Below are 13714 nucleotides of genomic sequence, written 5' to 3' on the forward strand. Positions count from 1 at the left end.
ACAGTTTTCCCTGGGGTGCCTTTTGGAGGTGGCTAATAGCAATCATAACTTGGTGTATGGTCCTTTCACCAAGGTTGGACCCCTACCAGAGCCAGTCTTACCACAGTTACACACAGGTATCTTTTGGAATTGATCACTACTCTCTTGGTTCAAGGTTGGTACCCCAAGGTATCACTTATGTATAGGCCTTAAGCAATCATAAGCATCCATGCCAACTACACCAATTGTCCCGAGCGATGCTATTACTCAGAGGCAGATTGTCCTCAAATGCAAGCATATCTTCGACACACAAACAATTAATGCACAGAGTGTTGGGTGTGCTGAAGCACCCCAACTAGCAATTAAGGCACACTAATTAAGCACTACAAGCATTTCACACACTACTTGGGCAACCATAAGCCCCAAAATATCTCTGATGCCAAGCAACTTTAGCCAAAGAGCAAAGTTGTTATTGTCTAGTGGTTCTCTCCTGCCGATGGTTGGACTTCAGTGAATGATGGAGTCAATTCAGGGACAGAGAGCAAAGCACCCATTCTTACTGATATCCTCAGAGCAACCTCGATGATGAACAGTGTTTTAAATATAGTTTGAAGATGGTGGTGTTTGTTGGTGATTGGTTACACCAGTGAGAGTCAATGTCCATTGGTCATGTCCAGTGAGATTATGTAATTGCAACAGGACATGTTCTTTGTGCATGTCCATGGAGCTGTGCTACTTATCAATTGTAACCAGTTATTGCTAAGCATGCCTTTAGCCAGTGCCTCTAATTGCTTTCTATTAATTATAATTAGGCCTGACTAAGCATGCCTATGGCTGCTATTCCTTATGACGAACAACTTAGTGAGTCTCAGCATGTGCCAGTACGTTTATGGCAGATGCTTCTTACATCATCCCACATCAATCTTTCCATCTTGGTAAAATAAATCCTCTCAAATTAACTCAAGACATACTTAAAGGAAACAATATTTTAAAGACCATCCACCAAATTATCAAAGTCTGAGAGACATGTCAGAGAAATAACCCCCTTAACTCTGCCAAGATGCCCCCAGAATTACAGAAGACAGAATAGTTCCCTGGGGAAGACTGGCAACTTGATTTCACTCACATGCCCAAGAGCAATGGGTTCCAATTGGTTATTGGTTAAGGTAGATACTTTTATGGGATGGACAAAAGTCCTATCCCTCCCAAATTGAACAGGCAGGAGAAGTAGTCAAAGCCTTATTACAGAAATAATTCTCCAATCTGGGCTGTCCCACAGCCTCCAGAGCGACACTGGAGCAACTTTCAAGGTAGCTGTCACTCAAGGAATGTCCAAAGCCCTAGGCATAAAATAACACCTCCATTGAGCATGGAGACCTCAATCCTCAGGAAGAGTAAAAAAGACTAATGACATCCTAAAGAGTCATTTAAGAAAACTCACACAGGAGATTTCTTAAACTACCCATGGCCTAAGGTGTGTCCCTTGGCCCTATTCAGGATCAGGAACACCCACAAAATGTTAGGGCTCAGCCCATTTGAGCTCTTATATGGGAGGCCATTTCTAACAATGATATCCTTAAAGATCAGGAAACTGCAGATCTAGTGGCCCACCTAACCAAATTCCAAACTAAAATCTGTAAATATCATATATCTGAGTCAATCACTTCTCTATATGAGCCTGGAGATGTAGTTATGTCCAACACCATACCTTCAAATTCCCCAAATTTAGACCCTATTTGGAAAGGACCTTTCCCTATAATCTTATCTGCCCCCTCTGCAGTAAAAGTTCTGGGTCAGAGGAACTGGATTCTCTACTCTCAGGTTCAAACCTGCCATCCTGAGTCGACTCCCAAAGAGACTTTTCCTTCCCAAGGATCTGAGGAATGACACTTCTGCACACTAGTAGAAGACCTGGAATATCTCTTCCTCAGAGACAATGGTGATATGTAAACTTTTCTTTCTCTCTTTAGTATAGACAGATCCACTGAGACTAACTCTTTTCTATATTTGGCCCAACAATATGCCACTAGGTCACAGAAAGATAATTGCTGGATATGTGAAATATTACCCTTCTCAAGCACCTCTGGACTGCCTTGGTGGGTATCCCCTTACAATAAAATGACTGCATAAATTTACAATCCTTAATGTTAGAAAAAAGGAAGAAAGATCCTCTTCATAAACTGCTTTTCATGCCGATATTAATTTATGGCCTATAAGTCAAACTTTACCACAACTAGGTCATGAAAAGATTTTTCACCTTAGAACAGACCAATCTTCAGACTTCTGCCACTGGTAAGTCACATATAGGCCCATGCAATTCTCACCTTCCACCATCATCATCACCAACAATTTGTCACAGTGTTGGTTATTTATCTGATTCGGGAGAGATATTTATGGCTTACACCCACCATTGGACATCTAACCAAGAAACCTCAGTCTGTTGGGAACAATGTAACCACACCTATGACAAATGGCCGAACATTACTAGAGAATTAGGATGGACCCCAGAGTCACTATGCCAATAAATTGTGATTTTATAAGCCACTGATTGTTTTGGGACTAATTGACTCTCTAGACCTAAAATTATTTGGCCAGCACCCAAAGGGATTCAATGTCTATGTGGAACTAACTTATGGCCCTGGTTTCTTCCAGGCTGGATAGGAAGTTGTACTATGGGGAACCCCTGGATGCAAGGGAGATGGACCCCAAGTATAGAACAGCCAGCAAATCTCTCCAATCTCAGATATAGATGGGGATGATCTGCTTTTTGTTGGTATGATCACCTAACTTCACTGTTTCTTATTCCACAAATTGATTTAGAAGATGTAATGTGACATGTGGAGACCCTAAGCAATTATACTTAAATTGCTCTCCATGACATTGAGGTGTTTCTCTCCTTAACACAGAAGTAACATACATGAGGAAAGCCATCTTACAAAACCACATGGCAGGTTGCAGAATCACATTGGTCAAACAGTCACGTATATATATACAGCAATAAATGAGAAATTATACCCCATTTGATTCAAATGTATGATATGTCAAGATCATTGTACTGTCATGTGTAACTAATAAAAATAAAATAAAAATAAATTTAAAAACCTCATGGCTTGAGATGTCCTCACAGCCCAAAGAGGTACTTGAGCCATTATTAGAACTGAATGCTGAGGGGAGGGGGAATAGTAGAGGATAGGAAAGGCAGCAGAATACAACAGACACTAGTATGGCAGTATGTAAAAATGTGGATGTGTAACTGATGTGATTCTGTGATCTGTATACGGGGGAAAAATGGGAGTTCATAACACACTTGAATCAAATGTATGAAATATGATATGTCAAGAGCTTTGTAATGTTTTGAACAACTAATTAAAAAAAAAAAAAAAAGAACTGAATGCTGTGTTCACATACCCGACAACTCTGGCAATGTGACTGATATCCTTAAAGATTTACATACTCAAATATAGGCCATGTCCTCACCAGCCTTATCATGGGAACAAAGTCTTAATTCCTGGTTCTCTGGTACCTCCTGGTGGAAAACATTGTTCGTTTCTGTTGTCATAATCATACTTGTTGGCATGTTCCTATGCTGTGACATTTATTATTGTATTAATCTTCTTCTAGTACTGATAACTTCTTGTATCTCTTGTAGACCACCCATCTCTCAAAAGGCCCTCCAGCCTATTGTTTCTGAACCAGACTTTTACCACAGACCTCTCCATTGGCTAGCTCAATTTTAAAAAGGGACCTCCAAACTGCTTGCCCCCACACCACCCACTTCCAGCTCCAGGCAGCCAGGGCAGTCATTGTCCACTTTCCTTACAGTAGTAAGGAGTTCCTAGATTTGCAGGGGGAAAATGAAGCCAAACTGAAAAAAAGGTATTTAGCAAAGATAGATAAATTGGGCCAGATTGAAAAACAGACCAAACCAGTTTGGGTCTGAAAGGTTGGAGATTGCAGCCAAGACAGATTGAAATGTTAATGTCCCCAAGAAGCCCAGTCTATACACTTTCCTAAACAATTGTTAATGAACCCACTCCTGAGCACACAGGGAACTGCTAATTAAATTCACTCTGGGAACCTCTTCCTGCAATGATCACTCCACCCTGGCCCCTCCAGCCCACCTGTTTCCCACCTTTGGGGTTTCCCACTAGCATCTCCCTATCAGATATATGGCCATGAGGGGAAATAAACAAGTTAAGGGGGAAGAACAACAACAACAAAGAAAACTTTAGATGTATCAAAGAGATAGGACTTCCTCATTGCAGGGATTCTGCCTTTCAGATCCTCTTCTTTCTCTGGGGAAAATTCTGTTCTCCTATCTTTAAATAAAACTTCTTACTTTCTATTCTATGCTTGCCTCAGTGTGCTTCTTTGGTGTTGGACTTCAACATTTGAGGAAGCTGGACTTGTCAAGGTAACTGGTAACTGGCAGTATCAGGAGGTAGGACTACACCTTACTGCAGACACTGAAGGGACAGAACCATGTCCTTAAGCCAGGCAAGGGCCATTCTGAGAAGCTCTGATACTGAGGAAATAAGGAAGAAACAAAGTACAGCTCAACAAGGAAAGTTCATGAGTTGGGAGCAAGATTGGGTGATTCACTTCAAGGACCTACCTGGCAGCTCCTCCTCTTCCTTGATTTACATATAAGAAGTATGCTGGACACCAGGATCACCACTCCTCTGGGAAGTCACTTTCTGCCTCCTTCAGCATGAGCTCTCTCCAGCTGCCACTCAGGGCTGGCCCTGCAGCCCTGCTCCTGGTCCTATGCCTGCAACTGGGACTCAACAAAGCTCTGGAAAACCCGTGAGCCAAGCCCTTCCTTCCACAGAGAAACCTTAGGGAGGGCTTCTTTCCTAATCAGGAAATCTTTACATCCCTTCCTATAGATTTTTAAAACTTCCTGGGAAGTCCCAAAGAACTAAGTAAATTCTAATTGCTGGACCCTATCCAGAACAAAGAAGGAGGATCTTTCAGGACAGTCATAAAAAGCCAGTGCATGGAGATGTTTGCTGGAGTGATGTGATTCTGTGACTATGCTGTCTTCTCCTATGGGTGACTCCCCTCTCCCATCCCACAGCAGATAAGCAGCAGAACCTGTAGGATGTTATTAGTAAATGACATGTGGTATTGTACTTGAATCTTCATTTTTTTTCCTTTTTGTAAACTTGTTCTTTTTTGTCAATGGAAATAAAATGGAAAATGATCTATTTTAAGTAGAATTCAGTTGCTTCTTAAAATGAAACTAAGTCCATACACAATATCCAAAGCCACCCACAGGCAAAAATTCCTGGGGCTCTAATGCTAAACAGTCCATCCAATCTCACCATCTACCCCCAACTCTCTGGTGGTTCCAGTCCCCCTGCCAGTCTCATGAACTAGTCACTGAGTTCTGTGCTTTTTTTTTTTTTTTCCTCTTCTCAGACCTAGACGGAAGGTGTTGCAATTTCATTTGGATATGCCACAGAGAGCAAGGCCAAATGAAGAAGTCAATGTGAAACTTGAACTTCGAACAGAACTGAGAGAATGCATGGTGGTAAGTACAGGCTTGAGGAGGGACCTCCAGACAAATCTTACTTCTTATTAGAAACAAAATTGAATTGCTCTCTCTCTCTTTTGTGTTGCACGATATACTTAACCTCCTCATAAGTTTTGCTATTAGACTCAGAACAATTGTCCGAGCATGGGGCAGATGATCATTCTTATTTTGGAGATAAGGAAACTCTGATCCCAAGAGGTTTAGGAAAGATGAGAAAGGAGGGTAAGGAGGGAGAAAGAAAAAGAAAAAAGAAGTGAGAAAGAGGGATAGTAAAAGGAAAACAAAGTCTAAGAGCTGTTAGAGAACCGGTCACAGTTCCTCCAAGGCCCTGAGCATTCCTGGTCTGGGATGGAAGCCTGGACAGAGGGTTCTTGGTAGGACTGATTGCAACCCCATGCAGTAGGTTGAGGCATGGAACAGAAGGACTTGCAGAGCATGGTGCCTCATCTCCAGTGAGCCCTGAGCCAAGTCTGCCTTTCGCTCCCCCTTCCTCTGCTCTTTTGCTTCAAGTCACCAAAAGTTGGCTCTTGTTCTGGCCCCACCCTCCACTCCACAGATTGTCCTCTTTTTCCCAGTTCAGCATTTCTTGGAGAGAAGTCTAATTTGTAGATTAGACTGCAGTAGAACAGAATTCTCGAATCATGATGAGCCTAAAACTCACCTGGCCATCCTGTCAAAGGACAGATCCTGATTCCAAGGTGTAGAGAGAAGCCGGAACTTCTAGATTTCTAAGGAACTCCAGAGCATGCAGAAGCTGTATTCCAAGGACAGTACTTTGAGCAACCAGGAGTTAGAGCACTATATCACTCTGTATTTCCCTACAACATGAGTTTCCTGGTTTGAGTGAGATCTAAGGGACCAAAAATTGCTAGCATGAGGTTAGCTATTCATGTAAATATATTCTGGGAATATCTTTATTCTTGTAAAAGAGTCTTGATCAGAAAGTGCAGAACATTCTAGCTATTTAGTCAAATTTTTCTATTTGAAGTCCAAAAATCTGAGCCATTTATTCTAAATTGAGTGAAAGGGAGTCTGAGTGATAGTTTTTAATTTTGTTATTTGTTTAAGCATAACTGAAAATGAGAATGAGGAAAATGTGTAGAAAATACATGCATAAAATTTTTGTGATAATGATAATTTCTGGTGGTGATAGATAATGAAAGTCTGTTTCTACCCCTAAAGAAGTGATAGGTGTAATAAAGTGTTTAAATCAATAAAATGACATGTAATGTTATGATCAATAAAATTATGTTTTTAAGTATCTTGTTAGTACAATAAGAGAGAGTGACTTTAAAAACCCACCCAAGTGCAAATAAAAAGAATAAGAAACTCCTTAGAATGAGTAATTGTGCAGACAGGAAATATCTCAGGTCAAAGGAAATTATATTAGTTTTAGTCAACCAATTTTATTTGTAGATTTCAATCAACAAAAGAATATAACTACAAAAACATCTTTATATTATAATTTATACTTTTAGGAAAATATAATTTGTTTATATAAATTTGAAATTTACACCCCCTAATTTTCTATCAATTATAATAATTCTACAACTAAATTTTTGATAAATTGGGATCTTAGGCTCACATTTGTCTATTTTCAAATCAAAGTAGAATAGATTGTTCCTATAATTTTGTATTTGAAGATAAAGATCATATAAGGCTTTAAGGATAAAGAACACTTGTGGTTAACCAAAAGACTTAAGCATTTTTGTATTATGGACCATTTTACTGGTCTTATAAAATATATGAAATAGTTATCAGAAAATTGCTTTTAAATACATAAAGTGCATTGGATTACATAGGATAGTTATCATATTGAATGACCACAATAAAAGTTCTGATACAGTGACATATGTGTTTACATGATACATTAGCTGGATTTCTCCATTCAGAATATTTAGATACATTTCAAATATTTAGAATATTAAGATACATTTCATTTTATGAAGACATTGTCTATGATGGTTGTTGTTGCTCAGCTTGAATAAAGAAGTTTAGTATAGTGAAACTGTGCTGGTCTTTGACACATGTCATTCATTCATGCTATTCCACTGGATTCTGATACTTCTGCTGCAATTATACAGTGATAAAATTTCCATTCATGACAATATTTTATTGCAAATGTGATTTTTAAAAAACTAAGCAATACAAGTATAGTCTTCTCTAAACATCAAGATACCCACCTCAGGGGTTCTGAGCAGCATTCCAATGGGAAGAATGTGAAGGGTTATTCCAGGTGGAGTTGCCAGGTACCTGACCAAGCTTCGGGGATGTGTAGGCTGTTTCAGTCATACTGATGCAGCCATTTTAATTGCCACCTTTTGTTCAGGGTGGTGATGAGTACAGGTCATGTTCAAGGTATTTGAATCTTTGAACTGATATTTTGTTGCTCCTGGTAAAAAAGTTGCATATACTATTGAGGCAACGTATAGCATTGAGGAATGCTAAAGTTTAGTTAAATCTTGGAGAAGTAAAGATACAATTTTTTTCCATCTGAGTTCACAGACATAGTATACTTCATCCACAGATCCCTCTGGGTGGATGGGTCTTGGGATACAAATGCTAACTAGACAACTGAAATGGACAGAAGCAATAATTGCAGATACTAAAGCAATCTCAAGCTGAAAGAGGAAAAAAAGAACCATCATGGTTCTACTTGCTTATCTAAAAGCCAGGCTTGGGATTCCATGGCTGTTTCTACCTGACCATCAAAGGGAAAGGTCTAACTTCTGTCATCCCAGGTCGCAGGATCAGCAGGGCCCTGTCACGAGATGACAACAAGGTCTGACCTTGACATGTATACCTGAGCAGCCAGGATACTGTCTCACTGGGTCACAGATCAAAACTTCATGCAGGTCAATTCCCTAAGCTCCAGCTATTAATCTAAGCAAGCTGCTCTCTGATGAATGGCAGCCCTGGGATGAGCTCTCCTTGCCTTGGGAGTCATAGCATCTTCCTCTTCCCTCCTGAGTCTCACACCCACACTTCTCAGGCAGGAGATTGAAGACTTGAGGAGAGAAAACTGGAGAACACTGACTGACCCATGAATGGACACCACATAAGTGGGCTCCTGCATGTCTCTAGCCCATCTCCACTTTCTTCTTCTCGTCTTTCCATCCCCGGCCTGTTCCCTAGACTAACATTGAGTCCTCTTTCCCCACCAGGTTAGAGCTCAACTCAGAAGCAATGTCCGAATGAAGGGTCACTTCAACCAAAAATTCACTGGCTGTCTGTGTGAAGATAATCCATTTACCTTCTTCTGGGACTTTCACAGTAGAAGTAAGTACAAGCTTTGTCCAATGAAGGAGTTATCCACCCACCAGTGAGGAAGACCAGAAACAAATGTTCAGCACAAGCTCTGGGGGAGGAACGGAGGGGTGACTGGAAAGGAAGACCTCAGGAGGAGTCTATGAGGACAAAGCCCAGGCTTTAAAAGGGAAACACTACATGAGAAAAACTAAGAATGGAAATCAATTGCAAATGATTTAGGGAATATGATCTTTGTCCTCATCTCTTCCAGACACTGCAAAAATTGCAATATTGATTGACGTAATTAATGAGAAAGATATCTGTGATGATATTTCAGTGGTTCCCAACGAAGGAAACCAACAATATATTGTGCGTACCCTGTTCATACATTAATGGAAACCGCTTCTGTGTCCATCAGCACCCATGTGGTTTTCTCCAAGTAAAATTGGCTGGGGTTCCTATTGAGGTCTGTAAAATAAACTGTTCAAGCTTCTCCATGTTTTGTTGTGTCTTTCCTCCAAAATCTATCCTGAAAATCCCAGAATACCCAAAATTTCTAGAACCTTAATCATTCAAAGAAACTTTATTAAGGAAATTTATTGCTCTTACCACCCCATATCCATTAAAATAAAGAAGGAAAAAAAATAGAGAAGAAAAGAGCCATTCTCACAGAGAAGAAAGGTAGTAACCCCAAATCAGAACCAATGAGACACAGAGTCATGATGGGTAGCCAGGTCTCCCTGCTTCTTGGTCTTCCTCACCCCATGGCCTCTAGATCTGCCCTGAGATCCAGGGGATGGGACTTATGCTGTATGCTATGAAGCCAGGGTTCTTTTCATCCAGTGACAAAGAACTATGACACTCAGGGACACTGGGTTCCTGTGCGGCCCGCCTGAGGAGCTGAGACATAATACAGGAGGCTGGAACAGAACAAAGGAAGTCCCAAGCGGCTTCATCAGAGAGGGCCACCAAGTGCTTCCTGAGAGAAGAAGAGGAATGTGAGCAAGTTCTGGGGCACACAGTGGGCAGAGGGCACTCTGGCAGACGGAACAGCAAGTCACCAAGACCCCAAAGTATAAAATGGTGGTATGTTCTGGGCAGGTAGCACTTTGAAATCAGGCAGAATTGAGTGGGAGCAAGAGGGATAGAGTGGATTGTGCTGAGGAAGAATGAGTAGAGACTGAATGTGTCTGAGCAAGAATGTGGGACCTCATCCTCCAGGCCAGGGCTCCCAAACAGGTATCAGAATCCAAGACAGGAGTTCTAAAAGAATGAAAGTAGATGTATATGGAAAGGTAGCCTCATCATGGTCTGCCAGGCAAAAATAAGGGAAGAATCTTGACCCAACCAAGTGGAATCCTGATCCTTTCACTGGGAGTTGGGAGTCAAGAGTCAGGAAAGAACCTAGAAAACTTCTCGATTTTTTCACATGACTGCAGACGCATGAGGATGCATAACCACAAAGGGAAACAGAAAAGTTTTGTAGAGTCAGAATAGGGAAGTTTTCTTCTCTGATCTCTGAGCATTCCAGAAAAAGACTTTCCATTACAACTTGGCAGCTCCTTCCAGAAGCTGCCTGAGGCCACCCTAGACACACTGGACTGTTTTGTCTACAGTACTATCACAAGCACAAGTCTATCTCCCCCTGTCTTCACAAATATGGGGATTCAGCAATTGATGGCACTGTACTCAGTGCAAGTCACCCCTTGAGGAGCTCACTCACAATTAGACCAGGGAACACATGTTTTTTCCTCTCCAAATTGAATACCTGGAGCCTAAACCAGGGAATAAGGCAAAATCAAACAAACAAAACAAACACACACCAAAAAATTATGGGAGTTGCCATGATTTCTCCTTCCTCAGACACACATGGCCTTTCACTTGTGGACTGATCATTGGTCCAAGTTCAAGGAATAGCACAGAGTTCACATACAGAAAACTTAACTCACTCTTTTATTCTTCCCCACCCCAATCTTCTCTCCATTTTATTTTTCTGTGCAAGGACAGTCTCATAAGGCCTGGGGACCTCAAACATTCTATTACATTGTTACCATTCAGGTGGGTGACACATTTTCCAGTAAAGAAGAAACGAGCCACTTACCTGGCAACAGATGCCAGGAGAGGATAATCACAGGCTGAACACCGCTCCTGTCCTGATAGCAAGACTTCTTTAAAATAGAGAAAAGACCCAGGCTGCCACTCCAAAGGAACTGGATTTTAAACCTAAACAATTGAAAATTTCTTATATAGGACTGAATTTATTAGCAGTTAACTTCCTATGATATATGTATTAAGTAGGATGAGTTTTTGGAGCTAGGAAACAAACTGAGTTATTTTAAAAGAAAATTGTAGTTTTGTGAACTGTGAAAACTATACTTGTTGCTATTGTACCTTCTACAGCTTCTAGAACACTGACTGTCTTGGAACTTAATATTTTTTATTGAGTTAGCTTGCTAACCCCTCTCCCTAAGGCCATTAGGTTGAGCTGGCAAAAGTCTGTTGGGTGAGGTAGAGAGTAAAACCTTGGTGGTTGGTCTTCAGAAAGTCAGAGAGGTTGTAAGCAGCCTAAAGCCTAAGCAGCTCAAAGAAAAAGGCTGTAAGGAATTTTAAGGTTCCTGTGAAATGTAAATGTTCAGATGAAGCTAAACAGAGTTTTGCTTAGACAGGCGTTTTAAAGTCCTTCATGTGGCATGTAAGTGACACCCAAGCTCATGACTAAAAGTAGGAAGATCCCTAGAAGATTTCATGCTTCATGTATCTGGGTCAATGTCAGAGTTTTCCTCTTTGACCTTAACAACACAATTCACCTGTTCCTAAGTCAACATTCTATTCAGGAAAAGTCTCTGAATACCAGATATATTCCAAATAATGATCCAGGTGAAAAAAGTGTGTGTGTGTGTGTGTGTGTGTGTGTGTGTGTATTGTTTATATATATATATATATATATATTTGCTTGTTCAGTGTCTATGTCCTGTCATTTTCCAAGCAGATCACAAAATCTACATACATAAGATATTAGGCTATATCCAGACCAACATTAACCATAATACTATGGAGGTATTGGAAAATAATGCTAATCCATTCATATGTTTTTCAACAATTGCAATATTCTGAGGCTCTTCATTCATAGGGAACAAAGGTAAATTCTTAATGTGAGTCATTTTAAAATAATTTGGTGGTTGACCCTTTCAGCCAGTCCTACATGTTAATATAATTTCCATTAATCATCTTTGAAAATAATGACAGATTTCTGACTCTTTAGTTTTTCTGTAAATATATATAATCTTGAAGATGTAGCCATTTCTCTAGTCTTATTGCTTGTTCTGCAAGCAGTGATTACCATATATCATGAATTAATTGGACTAATTAATTCTATATTCAGGATCCTAAATATGGCCAAAGAATGCATGCTTTTGAGCAAAGTCACATGGTTCAGGCAACTCTGCATTATATTTAGATCATACTGATTTTGTTATTAGTGCCTTAAAGTTATACATAATATTGGAGTTCATTTTACATAATCATACATATATGAAATAAAATTTGCTCAAATTCAGTCTTCAGTACATCTCTTTACCTTTCCTCCTCCTTTCCCCTGTTTTCATTTCTCTACACTAGGGGTCTTTAATTAATGCCTCATAGATATACATAAAGGTGAAATACCCTATGATATATTCATATATGTACATAGGATCGTTTGGTTCATTTTATTTCACCATTCCTCCTTGTCCCACTCCCTCCTTCTTCCCTCTCTAACCCCTTCCTCTAATCCACTGATCTCTCTTCTATTTTCATGGGATTACCCCCATACACACTTTTTCCCTCTTGTTTTCTTCTAGTTTCCATATATAAGAGAAAACCCTTGACTTCCTGAGTCTGGTTTATTTTATTTAGCATGTTACTTTTGAGTTCCATCCATTTACCAGAAATTGAAATATTTTATTTCTTTTTTATGGCTGAATAAAACTCCATTTCTTCCAATTTAACCCCTATTTATTATATGAAGTTTAATACCTTGCACAAAACTCATCTCAAAATGAATCAAAGACCTAGGAATTAGATCAGAAACTCTGTACCTGCTAGAAGAAAATGTAAGCCCAACACTCCAACATGTTGGCTTAGGAACCAACATTTTTAATAAGACTCGTAAAGCACAATAAAGAAAATCAAGAATCAATAAATGGGATGGAATCAAAAGAAAAAGTTTCTTCACAGCAAGGTAAACAATAAGAATGAAGAAACAGCCTACAGAATGGGAGAAAATCTTTGCCACCTTCACCTTAGATAGAGTATTAATATCCAGGATATACAAAGAACTCAATAAAGCTTAACAGCAAAAGAGTTAAATAACCCAATCAATAAATGGGCAAAAGAACTTAACAGACACTTCTCAAAAGAATATATAAGTGAAAAAAATTTTGACATCTCTAGCAGTTAGAGAAATGAAAATTAAAACTACCCTGGGTTCATCTCATTCCAGTCCAAATGGCAATTATAAAAAATACAAGTAACAATAAATGTTGGTGAGAATGGGGGGAAAAGATATTCTTATTCATTGTTGGTGTGACTGCAAACTGATGCAACCACTCTGGAAAGTGGTATATAGATTACTCAAAAAACTAAGGATTGAAACCATATTTGACCCAGCTATCCAATTCCTTGGTATGTATCCATAGGATTAAAAATAATTATACTGCAGTGATGCAGGGACATCAAAGTTTTAAGCAGCACAATTCACAATAGCTAAGCTGTGGAGCCAGCCTAGGTGACCCTGATTGGATTAATGGATAAAGAAAAAGTGGTGTATATATACATAATGGATTATTACACAGCCATGAAGAATAACTTTATGTCCATTTGCCAGTAAATGGATGGACTCAGACACTATCATGCTAAGTGAAATAAGTTAATTGCAAAAAGCCAAACGTAATAAATATATATTAAGAA

General features: G+C 39.6%; 1 long non-coding RNA gene across 1 annotated transcript in view; it reads left to right on the top strand.

Annotated features, from left to right (window-relative positions):
• Positions 1-9260, top strand: part of LOC120891808 (uncharacterized) — a 45745-nt gene extending 36485 nt beyond the window's left edge. Inside the window, exons 2-4 of the long non-coding RNA XR_013435468.1 lie at positions 5404-5515; positions 8683-8797; positions 9039-9260. This is a non-coding gene — a long non-coding RNA (uncharacterized LOC120891808). The remainder of the gene's footprint in view (positions 1-5403; positions 5516-8682; positions 8798-9038) is intronic.
• The last annotated feature ends 4454 nt before the right edge of the window (positions 9261-13714 follow it).

This window comes from Ictidomys tridecemlineatus, chromosome 2, assembly GCF_052094955.1.
Source record: "Ictidomys tridecemlineatus isolate mIctTri1 chromosome 2, mIctTri1.hap1, whole genome shotgun sequence".
NCBI lineage: Eukaryota > Metazoa > Chordata > Mammalia > Rodentia > Sciuridae > Ictidomys > Ictidomys tridecemlineatus.